The sequence below is a fragment of the Balaenoptera physalus genome, assembly GCF_965194825.1.
Source record: "Balaenoptera physalus genome assembly, chromosome: 3".
Classification (NCBI taxonomy): Eukaryota; Metazoa; Chordata; class Mammalia; order Artiodactyla; family Balaenopteridae; genus Balaenoptera; species Balaenoptera physalus.
In genome coordinates, this window is record NC_138890.1 from 14,133,822 (window position 1) to 14,150,752 (window position 16,931).

The 16,931-nt window shown below is 40.6% G+C and overlaps 1 protein-coding gene and 1 pseudogene across 3 annotated transcripts in view; one reads left to right on the plus strand and one right to left on the minus strand.

The window, feature by feature from the left end:
* The first annotated feature begins 2,314 nt into the window (after window positions 1–2,314).
* LOC309656981 (olfactory receptor 7A17-like) lies at window positions 2,315–4,489 on the plus strand (annotated as a pseudogene). Its single transcript has one exon. The product of its transcript is annotated as an olfactory receptor 7A17-like (transcript).
* A 6,039-nt stretch (window positions 4,490–10,528) lies between these two features.
* The window catches only part of ZNF14 (zinc finger protein 14), a 37,499-nt gene continuing 31,096 nt past the window's right edge, over window positions 10,529–16,931 (minus strand). For both annotated transcript variants that reach the window (XM_082457713.1, XM_082457712.1), the window contains exon 5: window positions 10,529–16,650. The gene's annotated coding sequence lies outside the window, so the exon portion shown is untranslated. The remainder of the gene's footprint in view (window positions 16,651–16,931) is intronic.

A 16,931-nucleotide genomic window follows, 5' to 3' on the forward strand; every position in this document is an offset into this window, starting at 1 on the left:
TAAAGATGATACGAACAGATGGAGAGATATACCATGTTGTTGGACTGGAAGAATCAACATTATGAAACTGACCATATTACCCAAAGCAATCTACAGATTCAAAGCAATCCCTATCAAACTACCAATGACATTTTTCACAGAACTAGAACAAAAAATTTCATAATTTGTATGGAAACACAAAAGACCCCAAATAGCCAAAGCAATCTTGATAATGAAAAACGGAGCTGGAGGAATCAGGTTCCCTGACTTCAGACTATACCACAAAGCTACAGTAATCAGACAGTATGGTACTGGCACAAAAACAGAAATATAGATCAATGGAACAGGATAGAAAGCCCGGAGATAAACCCATGCACATATGGTCACCTTATCTTTGACAAAGGAGGCAAGAATGTACAATGGAGAAAAGACAGCCTCTTCAATAAGTGGTGCTGGGAAAACTGGACAGCTACATGTAAAAGAATGAAATTAGAACTCCCTAACATCATACACAAAAATAAACTCAAAATGGATTAAAGACCTAAATGTAAAGCCAGACACTATAAAACTCTTAGAGGAAAACTTAGGCAGAACACTCTATGACATAAATCACAGCAAGATCCTTTTTGACCCAACTCCTAGAGAAATAGAAATAAAAACAAAAATAAACAAATGGGATCTAATGAAATGTAAAAGCTTTTGCACAGCAAAGGAAATCATAAACAAGATGAAAAGACAACCCTCAGAATGGGAGAAAATATTTGCAAATGAAGAAACTGACAAATGATTAATCTCCAAAATATACAAGCAGCTCAATGTCAAAAAACAAACAACCCAATCCAAAAATGGGCAGAAGACCTAACTAGACATTTCTCCAAAGAAGATATACAGATTACCAACAAACACATGAAAGGATGCTCAACATCACTAATCATTAGAGAAATGCAAATCAAAACTACAATGAGGTGTCACCTCACACTGGTCAGAAGAGCCATCATCAAAAAATCTACAAACAATAAATGCTGAAGAGGGTGTGCAGAAAAGGGAACCCTCTTGCACTGTTGGTGAGAACGCAAATTGATACAGCCACTATGGAGAACAGTATGGAGCTTCCTTAAAAAACTAAAAATAGAACTGTCATATGACCAGCAATCCCACTGCTGGGCATATACCCAGAAAAAATCATCGTTCAAGAAGAGTCATGTACCACAATGTTCATTTCAGCACTATTTACAATAGCTAGGACATGGAAGCAAGTGTCCATCGACAGATGACTGGATAAAGAAGATGTGGCACATATATACAATGAAATATTACTCAGCCATAAAAAGGAACGAAACTGAGTTATTTGTAGTGAGGTAGATGGACCTAGAGTCTGTCAAACAGAGTGAAGTAAGTCAGAAAGAGAAAAACAAATACCGTAAGCTAACACATATATATCGAATCTAAAAAAAAAAAAAAAAAGGTTCTGAAGAACACAGGCAAAGGACAGGAATAAAGATGCAGACCTAGAGGATGGACTTGAGGACATGGGGAGGGGGAAGTGTAAGCTGGGATGAAGTCAGAGAGTGGCATGGACATATATACACTACCAAATGTAAAATAGATAGCTAGTGGGAAGCAGCCACATAGCACAGGGAGATCAGCTGGGTGCTTTGTGACCACCTAGAGGGGTGGGATAGGGAGGGTGGGAGGGAGATGCAAGAGGGAGGGGATATGGGGATATATGTATACATATCGCTAATTCACTTTGTTGTACAGCAGAAACTAACACAACAATGTAAAGCAATTATTATACTCCAATACAGATGTTAAAAAAAGAAAAAATAAAAGATATGTGCAGAAAAAAAAATAGAGGACAAAATGTTACCCAACACGTGAAGATAAGGAGGGGATCTATGTGTACTCACAAGATTCTTTGAAATGAAAATTAATAAAATACAAGGAACAGAATGTGAACAACGGACTTCCTGTGTCTTAAAGTCTCAGCAGCAGCAGGGAGGGAACCTCTTTCCTCAATCCTCTCTGACACCATCTCTCACCACTCCCCCTGTACTCATTGCTCACCACACTGGCTACATTTTGAGCCTTGAACATCTGAAACAACACCTTCCTCGGGGCTTTTGCACTGGATCTTTCCTCTGCAGAGCACATACCCAGATAGCCTCCTGTCTTCCACCCAGTTTGGCATGAGGCCTTTGCTCAGATGTCACCTTGTATTTAGGTCGTCCTGAACTCCAGTAAAAATAACACACCCATCCATTTTTTATACTTGCTTTTTTTCCCACATAGTATTGTAATTGTAGCATGTCACTAATGCTCACTCTCCTAACATTTAATCATATTATTTAAAATTTTCATTCCTAGCTACCACCACCACCACTTGGGACCAAGGAATGATATCCAAATTTCAAATTTTCTTCTTCTGGGGTTATCAAATGAACAAGAATTTCAGCCCCTCATATTTGGGCTTTTCCTCTCCATGTACCTGATCACTGTGTTTGAAAACCTGCTCATCATCCTGGCCGTCAGCTCAGACTCCCACCTCCACACACCGATGTACTTCTTCCTCTCCAACCTGTCCTTTGTAGACATCTGTCTCATCGCTACCACTATCCCAAAGATACTGTGAATATACACACAGAAAGCAATGTTATAACCTATACAGGTTGCATCACCCAGATGTATTTTTCCACACTCTTTAGAGGTTGTGACAACTTTCTTCAGGCTGTGGTGGCTGATGAACAGTTCTTGGTCATATGTCACCCCCTGCACTACAATGTCATCATGAACCCCTGGCTCTATGGACTGCTGTTGTTGATGTCCTGGATCTAGAGTGTCTTAAATTCCTTGTTACAAAGCTTAATGTTGTTGTGGCTGTCCTTCTATACATACTTGGAAATCCCCCACTTTTTCTGTGATCTCCACCAGATGGTCAAATTTGCTTGTTCTGATACTTTTCTTAACGACATCGTGTTGTATTTTTCTACTGGGCTGCTGGCTGGTGGTCCTCTAGTATCCTTTAGTCTTACTCTAAGATTGTTTCTTTCTAGAATCTCATCAGCTCATGGGACGTATAAAGCATTTCCACCTGTGCATCTCACCTCTCAGTTGCCTCCCTGTTTATTGTTCATTCCTAGGAGTGTACCTTATCTATGCTGCTACCCACAGCTCACACTCAGTAGCAGTAGCCTCAGTGATGTACAGTGTTGTCACACCCATGCTTCATCTACAGTCTGTGGAACAAAGACATAAAAGGGGCTCTGAAGAGATTCTATGGGATGACAGGTATAAAGTGGAAAACTGTTCTGGAGGTGAAGAAGTGCCCTTGATTGTAGGACTCAAAGCCTTGGAACAAGAAATTGTGATTTTTTGATGAGTGTGGAATAGAATTTTCTCCCATTTATTTCCTGGGATTTCTATTTCTTTGAATTCAACTCTTCTATACAATTTTGGTAACTCACTTTATTAAGCTTTCTGCTCTGTCTGATATATAGGAAGTTTTTCTTTTGGTCCATTTTCCTACATTCCATTCCCAAAGTTTTTCTCAACCTTGGATCAAAAATATTTGGAAATTTCCATATCTTTCATGGGACAACTTGGATTGCTTAAAAATAATTTATTCTCAAATGACATATATATCATGCCCCATAATTTTTCCTCGTTTTCCTGAAAGAATAATCATGAGTTGTCTTACTCATATGAATAAAATTACTTCGGGCATGTAAGTCCATTTATGTAATTTAATTGTGGAGGAATTTCACTTTGGGACTTTTATTCTGTTTTACATCACTACCTTAACTGCTCTTCTTGATAATGTAGACTGTATCATGGACCCCTTTAGCCCCAGCCTATTGATAGTGATGCTATAGGCTAGGAATTCCTGGGGCACTTGCCTGGGTCCATAATGCTTTTGATTCTTGTCTGAGCCAACATTTTGGCTGAACCAGCCCTTGTGCTGTTGTCGCTGTTGTTTTAACTTCAATTTAATTGACATGACATTATATGAGTTTCAGGTGTACAACAGTAGTTATTTGATATTTCTGTATATCACAAACTAATCACCACAATAAATCAAGTTAGCATTCATCACCATACATAGTTACACATTTTTCACATGATAAGTATTTTCAAGATCCCCTCTCCTGGCTACGTTAAAACATAAGATACAGTTTTATTGATGATAACCCCCATGCTGCACATTACATTCCCATGACTTACTCATTTTATAACTGAAGTTTGTACCTTGTGACACCATTTACCCATGTTTGCCCACTCCCCACCTCCCAGCTTAGGCAACTATTAATCTGTTCTCTATTATTTCCACATGCTTGTGCTTTTGTTTTTTTCTTTTTTCTTTTAGATTCCACATAAAAGTGAGATCATATGGTGTTTATCTTTTTCTGTCTGACTTACTTCACTTAGCTAAATGCCCTAAGATCCACTCATGTGTTGCAAATGGCAAGGTATTCATTCTTTCTTATGGCCGAATTTTATATATATATATTATATATATGTGTATATATATATATATATACATATATATAATATATATATGATATATATATAATATATACATAATATATATATACATATATATTATATTATGTATATATTATATATATATACACACACACACACATACATATATAAATATAAAACACCTTTATCCATTCATCTACCTATGGACATTGTTTGTTTTCCAGTTTACCCATTGTAAATAAAGCTGCAGTGATCATGGGGGTACACATATCTTTTCAAAACGAGCGTTTTTTACTTCACTCAGTATGACAATCTCTAGGTTCATCCATGTTGATACAAATGGTATTATTTCATTCTTTTATATAGTTGAGTAATACAAAGAAAGACAAATAGCATATGATATTGCTTATAGTGAAATCTAAAAAAAGGGTACAAATGAACTTCTCTACAAAACGAAATAGAGTCACAGATGGTGAAAACAAAGTTATGGTTACCAGGGGGAAGAGGGGTGAGGGATAAATTGGGAGATTGGGATTGATATATACACACTACTATATGTAAAATGGATAACTAATAAGGACCTACTCTACAGCACAGGGAACTCTACTTGATACTCTGTAATGACCTATATTGGAAAAGAATCTAAAGAAGAGTGGCCGTATGTATATGTATAACTGATTCACTTTACTATACACCTATAACTAACACAATATTGTAAATCAACTCTACTTTGATAAAAATGTTTTAAAAAATTTAAAAAATGAATAAATGAAAAAAATTAGCATTTTTTTTCCTTTGGAGAAATACCCAGAAATTGGATTGCTGGATCATATGCTGGTTTTGTTTTAATGTATTGAAGAACCTCCATATAGTTTTCCATAGTGACTACAGGAATTTACATTCCTTCCAAGAGTGCACAAGTGTTTCCTTTTATAACCATTCTCACCAATACTTGTTAGTGCTTATGTTTTTTGGGTTTTTTTAATTAATTAATTAATTTATTTATTTTTGGCTGTGTTGGGTCTTCGTTTCTGTGCGAGGGCTTTCTCCAGCTGTGGCGAGTGTGGGCCGCTCTTCATCGCGGTGCGCGGGTCTCTCACTGTAGTGGCCTCTCCCGTTGCGGAGCACAGGCTCCAGACGTGCAGGCTCAGCAGTCGTGGCTCACGGGCTTAGTTGCTCCGCGGCATGTGGGATCCTCCCAGACCAGGGCTCGAACCCGTGTCCCCTGCATCGGCAGGCAGATTCTTAACCACTGCGCCACCAGGGAAGCCCAGTGCTTATGTTTTTATATTAGCCATTCGAACAGGTGTGAGGTGATATTTCATCATGGTTTTGATTTACATTTACCTGATGGCTAGTGATGTTTAGCATCATTTCAGGTACCCATTGACCTTCTGTATGTCTTCATTGGAAAAATTCAGATATGCTTCCCATGGTTAATCAGATTGTTTAGGATTTTGCCATTGAGTTGTACAAGTTTTTAAATTTTGTTTATCTTCTCAGAGAACGAGCTTTTAGTTTTATTGATCTTTGTTATTGTTTCCTTCATTTCTTTTTCATTTATTTCTGATCTGATCTTTATGATTTCTTTCCTTCTGCTAACTTTGGGGTTTTTTTGTTCTTCTTTCTCTAATTGCTTTAGGTGTAAGGTTAGGTTGTTTATTTGAGATGTTTCTTGTTTCTTAAGGTAGGATTGTATTGCTATAAACTTCCCTCTTAGAACTGCTTTTGCTGCATCCCATAGGTTTTGGGTCATCGTGTTTTCATTGTCATTTGTTTCTAGGTATTTTTTGATTTCTTCTTTGATTTCTTCAGTGATCTCTTGGTTATTAAGTAGTGTATTGTTTAGCCTCCATGTGTTTGTATTCTTTACAGATTTTTTCCTGTAGTTGATATCTAGTCTCATAGCATTGTGGTCGGAAAAGATACCTGATAGGATTTTAATTTTCTTAAATTTACCAAGGCTTGATTTGTGACCCAAGCTATGATCTATCCTGGAGAATGTTCCATGAGCACTTGAGAAGAAAGTGTATTCTGTTGTTTTTGGATGGAATGTCCTATAAATATCAATTAAGTCCATCTTGTTTAATGTGTCATTTAAAGCTTGTGTTTCCTTATTTATTTTTCATTTTGGATGATCTGTCCATTTGTGAAAGTGGGGTGTTAAAGTCCCCTACTATGATTGTGTTACTGTCGATTTCCCCTTTTATGGCTGTTAGTATTTGCCTTATGTATTGAGGTGCTCCTATGTTGGGGGCATAAATATTTACAATTGTTATATCTTCTTCTTGGATTGATCCCTTGATCATTATGTAGTGTCCTTCTTTGTCTCTTGTAATAGTCTTTGTTTTAAAGTCTATTTTGTCTGATATGAGAATTGCTACTCCAGCTTTCTTTTGATTTCCCTTTGCATGGAATATCTTTTTCCATCCCTCACTTTCAGTCTGTGTGTGTCCCTAGGTCTGAAGTGGGTCCCTTGTAGACAGCATATATACGGGTTTTATTTTTGTATCCATTCAGCCAGTCTATGTCTTTTGGTTGGAGCATTTAATCCATTTACATTTAAGGTAATTATCAATATGTATGTTCCTATTACCATTTTCTTAATTGTTTCGGGTTTGTTATTGTAGGTCTTTTCCTTCTCTTGTGTTTCCTGCCTAGAGAAATTCCTCTAGCATTTGTTGTAAAGCTGGTTTGGTGGTGCTGAATTCTCTTAGCTTTTGGTTATCTGTAAAGTTTTTAATTTCTCTGTCAAATCTGAATGAGATCCTTGCTGGATAGAGTAATATTGGTTGTAGGTTTTTCTCTTTCATCACTTTAAATATGTCCTGCCACTCCCTTCTGGCTTGCAGAGTTTCTGCTGAAAGATCAGCTGTTAACCTTATGGCGATTCCCTTGTATGTTATTTGTTGTTTTTCCCTTGCTGCTTTTAATATTTTTTCTTTGTATTTAGTTTTTGATTGTTTGATTAATAGGTGTCTTGGTGTGTTTCTCCTTGGATTTATCCTGTATGGGACTCTCTGTGCTTCCTGGACTTGATTGACTATTTCCTTACCCATATTAGGGAAGTTTTCAACTATAATCTCTTCAAATATTTTCTCAGTCCCTTTCTTTTTCTCTTCTTCTTCTGGGACCCCTATAATTCGAATGTTGGTGCATTTAATATTGTCCCAGTGGTCTCTGAGACTGTCCTCAATTCTTTTCATTCTTTTTCCTTTATTCTGCTCTGCAGTAGTTATTTCCACTATTTTATCTTCCAGGTCACTTATCCGTTCTTCTGCCTCAGTTATTCTGCTATTGATTCCTTCTAGAGCATTTTAAATTTCATTTATTGTGTTGTTCATGATTGTTTGCTCTTTAGTTCTTCTAGGTCCTTGTTAAAAGTCTCTTGTATTTTCTCCATTCTATTTCCAAGATTTTGGATCATGTTTACTATCATTATTCTGAATTCTTTTTCAGGTAGACTGCCTATTTCCTCTTCATTTGGTAGGCCTGGTGGGTTTTTACCTTGCTCCTTCATCTGCTGTGTGTTTCTTTGTCTTCTCATTTTGCTTAACTTACTGTGTTCAGGGTCTCCTTTTTGCAGGCTGCAGGTTCGTAGTTCCCGTTGTTTTTGGTGTCTGCTCACAGTGGCTAAGGTTGGTTCAGTGGGTTGTGTAGGCTTCCTGGTGGAGGGGACTAGTGCCTGTGTTCTGGTGGATGAGGCTGGATCTTGTCTTTCTGGTGGGCAGGTCCACATCTGGTGGTGTGTGTTGGGATGTCTGTGACCTTATTATGATTTTAGGCAGCCTCTCTGCTAATGGGTGGGGTTGTGTTACTGTCTTGCTAGTTGTTTGGCATAGGGTGTCCAGCACTGTAGCCTGCTGGTCCTTGAGTGGAGCTGGGTCTTGGCATTGAGATGGAGATCTCTGGGAGATTTTCGCTGTTTGATATTACGTGGAGCTGGGAGGTGTCTGGTGGACCAATGTCCTGAACTAGGTGCTCCCACCTCAGAGGCACAGCCCTGACGACTGGCTGGAGCACCAAGAGCCTGTCATCCACACGGCTCAGAATAAAAGAGAGAAAAAAAGAAAAAGATAAAATAAAATAATTAAAATAAAAAACAAAAAATAATTATTAAAAAATAATTTAAAGTAATTTTTAAAAAAGAAAGAACAATCAAACCAAAAAATAAATCCACCAATGATAACAAGCGCTGAAAACTATACTAAACAAAACAAAACTGAACAACAACAAAAAAAAACGGACCGAAAGAACCCTAGGACAAATGGTAAAAGCAAAGCTATACAGACAAAATCACACACAGAAGCATACACATACACACTCACAAAAAGAGAAAAAGGAAAAAAAAAAAACATATATCGTTGCTCCCAAAGTCCACCTTCTCAATTTCGGGTGATTCGTTGTCCATTCAGGTATTCCACAGATGCAGGGTACATCAAGTTGACTGTGGAGATTTAATCAGCTGCTCCTGAGGCTGCTGGGAGGGGTTTCCCTTTCTCTTCTTTGTTCGCACAGCTCCCGGGGTTCAGCTTCGGATTTGGCCCCGCCTCTGCGTGTAGGTCGCCTGAAGGCATCTGTTCTTTGCTCAGACAGGACGGGGTTAAAGGAGCAGCTGATTTGGGGGCTCTGGCTCCCTCAGGCCGGGGGGAGGGAGGGGTACGGAGTGCAGGGTGAGCCTGTGGCGGCAGAGGCTGGCGTGACATTGCACCAGCCTGAGGCACGCTGTGTATTCTCCCGGAGAAGTTGTCCCTGGATCACGGGACCCTGGCAGTGGCAGGCTGCACAGGCTCCCGGGAGGGGAGGTGTGGATAGTGACCTGTGCTTGCACACAGGCTTCTTGGTAGCGGCAGCAGCAGCCTTAGCGTCTCATGCCCATCTCTGGGGTCCACGCTGATAGACGCAGCTCGCGCCCTACTCTGGAGCTCCTTTAAGCAGTGCTCTTAATCTCCTCTCCTTGCGCACCAGGAAACAAAGAGGCAAGAAAAAGTCTCCTGCTTCTTCAGCAGCTCCAGACTTTTTCCCAGACTCCCTCCTGGCTAGCTGTGGCGCACTAGCCCCCTTTAGACTGTGTTCACACAGCCAACCCCAGTCCTCTCCCTGCATCCGACCGAAGCCCGAGCCTCAGCTCCCAGCCCCCGCCCGCCCCAGCGGGTGAGCAGACAAGCTTCTCGGGCTGATGAGTGCAGGTTGGCACTGATCCTCTGTGCGGGAATCTCTCCGCTTTGCCCTCCGCACCCCTGTTGCTGCACTCTCCTCCATGGCTCCGAAGCTTTCCCCCTCCGCCACCCGCAGTCTCCACCTGTGAAGGGGTTTCCTAGTGTGTGGAAACCTTTCCTCCTCCACAGCTCCCTCCCAGAGGTGCAGGTCCCATCCCTATTCTTTTGTCTCTGTTTTTTTTCTTTTGCCCTAGCCAGGTACGTGGGAAGTTTCTTGCCTTTTGGGAGGTCTGAGTTCTTCTGCCAGCATTCAGTACGTGTTCTGTAGGGGTTGTTCCACATGTAGATGTATTTCTGATGTATTTGTGGGGAGGAAGGTGATCTCCACGTCTCACTCTTCCACCATCTTGAAGCTCCTCCTTCTCATATTGCAGTTTTGTACATTTTTGCATCACTTATTCTGTCAATCTGTTTCAGCACATGTATAATAAAGGGTTATTATGTCTTCCTGGAGAATTGGCACTTTTTATCTGTATGTAATGCCCCTCTTTCTCCCTGATAATTTTCCTTGTTCTGAAGTCAGCTTTGTGTGATATTAATAGTTATTTTAAATTAATAGCCTGGTCATTCAAGAATCTCTCCTGTACCTGAGAATTGTTTTGATGATTGCTTTCTCTCTTCACAATGTGTTTTCTCTTACCTTTTAGTATGCTGTCTAATTTTTGGTTGAAAACCAGATGTATCAGGTAATTTGAGGCAAAGAGGTCTTTAGTATGAGGTTTTATGTGTTCTTAAACAGGAGTTACAGTATGTTTAATGCTTGTCATAGCTGTAAGTATCAGGAGCTTCAATAACCTCTAGTGCCCTTGAATTTTTCTTCCTGGTGTTTGAGTAGTCCCAGAAGCTCATTCTTTTTTTTTTTTTTTTTTAAGGTTTAATTTATTTATTTATGGCTGTGTTGGGTCTTCGCTTCTGTGCGAGGGCTCTCTCCAGTTGTGGCAAGTGGGGGCCACTCCTCATCACGGTGCGCGGGCCTCTCACTATTGCGGCCTCTCCTGTTGTGGAGCACAGGCTCCAGACGCATAGGCTCAGCAATTGTGGCTTACGGGCCCAGTTGCTCCGCGGCATGTGGGATCCTCCCAGACCAGGGCTCGAACCCGTGTCCCCTGCATTGGCAGGCAGACTCTCAACCACTGCACCACCAGGGAAGCCCCCAGAAGCTCATTCTTGAGTAGAGTGTATGTCTTGCAGCTCTCTGTTTTAATCCACTGTTACTATATTGGGACCCTTATGATATATGGTGGTAAGGTATTTTGGATGGAATATGTTCTATTACGTTATGATTAAGCCTGCAAAGTTTTGGTGGAACAGACTGTGCATAGGACTGTTTCTATGGACTGGACTATGAAAATCAGAGAAAGTTCTCAGCCTTTCTTTTTTTCCTTTTTTTTTTTAATCAGAGGAAAGCTGAAAAGGGCTGGAATGGCATAATTGCTCTTTCTCTAATCAGATAAAGCTTTGGCAAGCTAGTTTCCTTTGAGAAATAGCCTAAGATACAAAGAACAAAATGCACTGTGTGTATATATCAAAATATTTCCCTGTTTGCTGCATGAAGCATGAGGCCATTTTTTTTTTTTTTTAAATCTTTATGGTAAGAACATGGTTTGGTTCCTGCAGGAAGAATTCATGAATTGTGGGTGGCCCGCTAAGACTGGGTTCTGCAGACCTTTTAATTCTCAAGCTAGTTTACACTGTGTCTTCAGCAATTTATGTGTTCCTACAGTTTACTGGCTCGAGTGCCTTCTGCTCCTGGTTTATTCCGCAAAGGCAATTTTTAGGAGAGTAGGGCAAGTGTAAGTGGGTGCAGGTGGCTGCAGCAAAGAGGAGAGTGGGTTGGGCCTTTAATGTTTCAAGGAGTTGAGTTTGGGTATTCAAGGTTTGACCCTCCTATCCACTGGCACAAAGAGAAAAGAGGCATGTGACTACCTTTGTAACTTGATTGCCTATTGCATACCAGGAAGGGTGAGTGGGTATCTAAAACCAATTAACACTCACACATCAAAAATGGAATCAGTGTCTTTATTACAAGTTCACTTCTGATGATTGTTGACTGAATTATGCCACATCTCACAAGAGTTTGAATAGCCATTTGAAAAGCACAAGCAACATGTTATAATTAAGATGAGGAAGTCTTGAAAAAAGCATTCCAATTCCAGTCATCCTAAGGAGTTGGAGAAATCCAGGAAAATATGTCAGTGGGGTTCCAGAACTCAATTCAATTACCTTAATAATGTTATTCATTATTTTCATTTGTTTTCTCATGTGTTGAGCTATTGGTGGCCCCTTGCCATGTTGTTTACCCACAGGCAGCAAGCAATCCTTTAAGGGAACAGAACTTTCCCTGGGTGGCCAATAGTCTAAAGCCAACTAGTCATCAGCCACCATGGCTGCCAAGGAGTTCCTCTTCATGGAAAGTCTCTAAAATGTTAGTTGCCTGCTGCATGTGTTTAGAATGTTTCAGACATTTCTTGACTGAGATCAGTGATGTGAGTTTGTTGAATGGCATTGTGTGTACCCTGGGCAATGCCAGTGACTCTCAGGACAGTGAGTGAAATTGGTAGGAAAACGGCACATTTGTGTTGGGAAGGGCCACATCGTGTTATGAAGGAGGATGCCCCAAATAAAATACTGACATCCAGGGTACAGAGTATAGGTGGTGTTAGGAGGAAGGTCCGGTGGTGGGATATGAGTGTTTGTTACTGGAAACTCTTACAGTAAACAAAAGGATTGTTGAGAATGACCATTTGACAGAAAAGTCTCGTGCAGAAAGGCCTCTATTTATAAGGTGTCGCTAAGCCTGAGGATCAGAACAAAGTAATGGGCCCATGTACCGAGGTGGGTGGGTGGGAGGGTCTAACTAATGCCTCAAACAGCAGGAAGACTCATTTAGAAGTTAACATGGTTTGTCTAAGGAAGCCATTCTAGCTTCTATGAGGGCTGTATCCTGGGGTCATAAGAAGTAAAAGTGCCGCTGAATGCCTTTTTCTAGAGCCCAGTGTCTTGAGGGTTTTTTTAATTTGTTTTTGAGAAATGAGTAGGTCACATCAGTGTCTTGGTGAGTCCTTCCGTTTTGGCTTCACCAGTGGCATGTCTAATAGGATAAGTGAGGAATATGTCTATATATGTATATACCATGGTCAGAGCATAGCAGGTAGTCCTGCTGAGGGGATGAAGGGTCCTATTAAGTCTATTTTCCATCAGCTGTAGGGATCCCTTCCTCAGCCTGGAAATTATGTCCACTGATTATACTACTAGGGGCATTTTTTTCCTTATCAGGTAAACTTGGCAGTTAGTAAGTTAGCCATGGCAGAGGAGGGGAGTCCCTTGCATTCTGCCTAGAGCTTTAGGGTAGAGGTCTCTCAATGGTTTCACATTTCATGGGCCCACAGGGCCAAGATTAATACCATCAGGTCTGAAAGGTTTCATACGTGCAGTTAGGAGTGACCTTGATTGGGTAACTGTGAGGCAAGATATTCCCAGAGTTCTTTATTCCAGAGCAGTGATAAGGAGTTAGATAAGGAGTTCTTGTCACTACTGGTGGGACTGGATAGCAAGATCACTGACAACGGTCACAGGATCTGTGAAAATGTGCAGATGAGTTTGACTATTTGCCAGGGCATCCTGTAGTGCTAGTGTGCTTGCTGGAATTTGAGCAGATGCTTGGGTGCAGTTTTTATCAGGGATATCTTGTTTGATCGGGGGCAGAACCTGCCATTCTCTCCAGTGGACTCCATCAGGTGTGGTGGTAGCACATGGTCTATAAAGTATATGAACTCTCATGGTCCTTCATGTGATCCTAAGCGACTCTTCAAATGGCCAATGAGTCTAGAAAAGGGGTGACCTCCTCCAGAACAACTGCATTACTCAGAAGGGAACACACTTCCTCCTGTAGTTGAGATGTGCCAGAGGTCCCATTTTTGGCTTTATCCTGTAGGTACCATTGTCTTTACAATGAGGAAGCCTCTGTGGTGAAAAAAGCCTGAGGGATCCTGGCTTCATGACCCAAGACAAAATGGAAAGCTGGCTAGAAAGTAAGCAAGTAAGCAAGTAGAAAGTAAGTAAGCAAGTAGAGACGATAATTATGGGACACCTGGGATTGTTGCAGCTGAGAGGTATGTGCCCATGACATGGGTTTGACCGCTGTTTCTTCCACCATCTCAGCTTACAGCCCCCTGGTGTTGCCACAGAGAAATTTTCCAGAGTGGGGCAGGTGTGGACTTCTAAAAATGTTTGCCAGTAGGAGGCACAGAGTAGGCTTGAGCTGGAAAATGTAGAGCTGGAAATGGCCTTAAGATGAGCCTGGAAAAGATATGATGCTGATGATCATGAATTAGGATGTTCCCAGGCAGATTCCACTTGGGGAGACTGTGGGATACACCTTTATGTTTCAGAACCATAGTACTTCCAAAGATCTGACCGTGGAACCTAACTTAAACTCAAAAGATCTGGGAGCCCTCTCACTCCACTCCTGTTATGAGATGAGGGCCAGTGCAGCCCTATAGGGTGTTTTCTAAAATGAGATTTCAAGAGAAGCCTGTTGAGGACTGAGTTCTTCTTCCTGGCCCTTCAATTCTTCGTAAATAGTACCAAAAGGTGGTGGAAATAACTGTTGCACATGTAAAAACCAAGATTCAGCAAAGTTTAACATTTTCCTAGCATGTGAAAGCATTGTTTTTGTTTCTTGTTAATTATTTTAAATACGTATATATATCATATTTTAAGTGTAGTTGTGAGTTCTCACAAATGTACAGTAACGCTACCACCAAAGGATGGGTTATACTCCATCACCCCAAAAGAACATTTTTGTGATGCCCCTTTCTACCAAACCCCTTCAACACTGACTGATGTTTTCGGTCCCTATGTATACCTTTCCAGAATGTACCATAAATAGAACATACTGCCACTTGAGTCATCTGTGAAATTTGATGCCATATTTTCTTTCGAAGTGAGTAATTTCTTGCAGTGTTATTCTTCTTTTTAAAAATATTTATTTATTTGGCTGTGTCAGGTCTTAGTTGCAGCATATGGGCTCTTCAGTTGCAGCACGCAGGATCTTTAGTTGCGGCACGTGGGATCTAGTTCAATGACCAGGGATTGAACCTGGGCCCCTTGCATTAGAAGCGCAGAGTCTTAGCCACTGGACCACCAGGGAAGTCCCTTGCAGTGTTCTGAGTTTAAAATTTTGACAAGTGTTCAGTTAAGTTGGTGGCATACATTAGGCTTTCAAAACTGAGATTCCATTACTGTGAGCTCTGTAAGTTTGGGTAATAACCTTTTCTACCATGATTAATCTTCTCGTTGTTAGGAATGATGGAAGGAATGATTGGCAGGGACGTCAAAAGGGAGACTAATAATTATGAAATGACTATCTTTACAGTGGTAAGAAAATGTAAGTTAGCACTAAAAATGGACAGAATTTGGCTTTCCTTTGCTCTTTAATAAAACTCAGAGCTGTTACTTTTGTATCCTCCTACTCTAGAATATGTGCTGGAAGTCTAAGCATATGGAAATGACACCTGTGAACAGCAAGATGGGATATGAGGCTTTGTGGGTCACTGAAAAAAAAAAAGCTTTCAACTAATTCTCTTATAGAAAGGCATTAAAAATTTCTGCTATCTTCTTTCACATTAAATTAGGATATTACTCAAAATGATACCCTCTCTCTGTAGCTCACCTCAGTAATTCCTTGGATAACTGCCTTCTAAACATCCATAGCTCTTTTTGTTTTTTCCACCAGGAAATCACAGTAGACTTACATAAGTATCACTCTACTCACAGGATAAACTCAGGATGGGCTAGAACAGTGCAGATGAACATAACCTTTTCTCAGACTGGGGGGAACTCCAGGGTTAAACAGAGTATATACTGTGTCAGTCAGTATACAAGCAAAATGAAAATGTCAAATGTGAAACTTGAAACAGTTAAAGTGAATAGTTTCTTAAAGGATGTTAAACAAAAAGATGCCACAAATGTCTGTGGCCAGATCAAAGGAAAGTCTCAAGTCCCAGAAACCTATGTCCAAACTCATGATCACATGTTGTATACAGGAAACTGCAAAAATGAAGATGAACCATATCTATATCTTTACCTTTATCGGGAATCTTTACCAGTAATCAAAGCAAGCAGGACTTTCTACATTGCTGCCCTCTATTTACTTCCACACCCAAGCAGTTCCTGTAAGTTAATAGAAACACAAGTGATCAATAATGACATCCTCACTCACTTGAGGCTCCTACCCTCATAAGAAAGATATACACACACTCCCAGCCTCTCTATTGTCTCACACGTCATTGTTTACTTTCCTTCAAAGTTCTTATTTCCATCTTATAAACCAAAGCTTTATCATTTGTTAACTATCTCCCTTTTCCCACAAAATATGAGCACCAGGACTGTAAGAACTTGTTTCATGCCTTTATATCCAAATCCTAGAGTGGCTTATTTGTGCTAAATTGGGTAGGTGTTGAATCTAGTGCCAGGCATGTTGAAACAGCATCAAGAGTATAGTCTCTGAGCAAGAAATGCTTAACTGGAACAGTGATCCTGTCTTTCTCTCTTGCTAGGTTTGTGTTCCCTCACAATTTACCTGAAAATATAGGTCTCAGCTGAGTTATAAAGGAGATATTAAAAGGTATCGTATACTTTACTAAAAAGTGAATTTATATATTTTCACTGAGGTACTTTATGGTAAACACTATCCATCCAGTATAACACAGGAAGTGTAAGAGTGTTTAGATAATGAGCAGGAAAGGCAAAAAGCGACACCGGGGGACTGGATGCTGGCCTTGTGTTCTTCTATCATGTTGAAGAGAAAAATGTCAAACACTTCCATCATCAGACAAAGCTGTTCAGTGATCACAAATGGATCAAGACAAAAATAAGGGTATTTTGTAACCATATTACTAAAAATGATGAGACAATTCCAAATCATAAAAATGACCAAGATTCTGCTCTTCTTAATAATATGACTGGGCTTCCCTGGTGGCGCAGTGGTTGAGAATCTGCCTGCCAGTGCAGGGCACACGGGTTCGAGCCCTGGTCTGGGAAGATCCCACATGCCGTGGAGCAACTGGGCCCGTGCGCCACAATTACTGAGCCTGCGCGTCTGGAGCCTGTGCTCCACAACAAGAGAGGCCGCGATAGTGAGAGGCCCGCGCACCGCGATGAAGAGTGGTCCCCGCTTGCCACAACTAGAGAAAGCCCTCGCACAGAAACGAAGACCCAACACAGCCATAAATAAATAAAAATAAATAA